We start from the raw sequence: 1,101 nt of genomic DNA on the forward strand, positions 1-1,101 counted from the left end.
AGACTCTAATCATCTTATAACTAAAATTTATACTCTTTTATACCTCTCCCCATTCCTCCCATGCCCCAGCCCCTGGCAACCACCATCATACTCCTGTTTCTATGGGTCTGACTTTTTTTTTTATTCCACATATACATGATACCATGCGATATTTGTCTTTCTCTCTCTGGCTTATTCCATTTAGCATATTGCCCTCCAATTTCATCCATGTTGCAAATGGCAGGCTTTCCTTCTTTTTTAAGGCTAAAGAATATTCCATTGTATATACAGACCCCATTTTCTGTATCCATCATATATTAGTGGGCACTATGTTGTTTCCATACCTTGGCTATTGTAAATAATGCTGCAATGAACATGGGAGTACACATATCTTTTTGAGAAAACGATTACATTTCTTTTGGATATATGCCCAGAAGTGGGATTGCTGGATCATATGGCATTTTTATTTTTATTTTTTAAATATATCTTTATTGATTTCAGAGAGAGGAATGGAGAGGGAGAGAGAGAAACATCAATGATGGGAGAGTCATTGATCGGCTGCCTCCTGCACGCCCCTGACTGGGGATCGAGCCCGCAACCTAGGCATGTGCCCTGACCAGGAATCGAACCCCGATCGCCTGGATCCTAGGTCGATGCTCAACCGCTGAGCCACGCCCAGCCGGGCATTTCTATTTTTAAATCCTTGAGGAATCTCCATTCTACTTTACATGGTGGTTGTACCAATTTACATTTCCACCAACCATGTATAAGTGTTCTCTCTCCTCTATATCTTACCAGCGTATGTTATCTTGTCTTTTAGATAATAGATATTGTAACAGCTGTGAGATGGTATTTCATGGTTTTGATTGGCATTTCCCTGATGATTAGTGATGTTGACCATCTTTTCATGTATCTGTTGGCCATCTGTATGTCTTCTTTGGGAAAATGTGTATTTGAGTCCTTTGCCCAATTTTTAATTGGGTTATCTATTTTTTCACTATTGAGTTGAATTCTTTGTGTATTTTGGATATTATCCCTTATTGAATATGTGCTTTACAAATATTTTCTCCCATTCTATAGGCTGCCTTTTAATTTTGTTGATTTTTTTTTCCTGTATATTTT

This window comes from Miniopterus natalensis, chromosome 1 (genome assembly GCF_054644295.1).
Source record: "Miniopterus natalensis isolate mMinNat1 chromosome 1, mMinNat1.hap1, whole genome shotgun sequence".
Lineage (NCBI taxonomy): Eukaryota > Metazoa > Chordata > Mammalia > Chiroptera > Miniopteridae > Miniopterus > Miniopterus natalensis.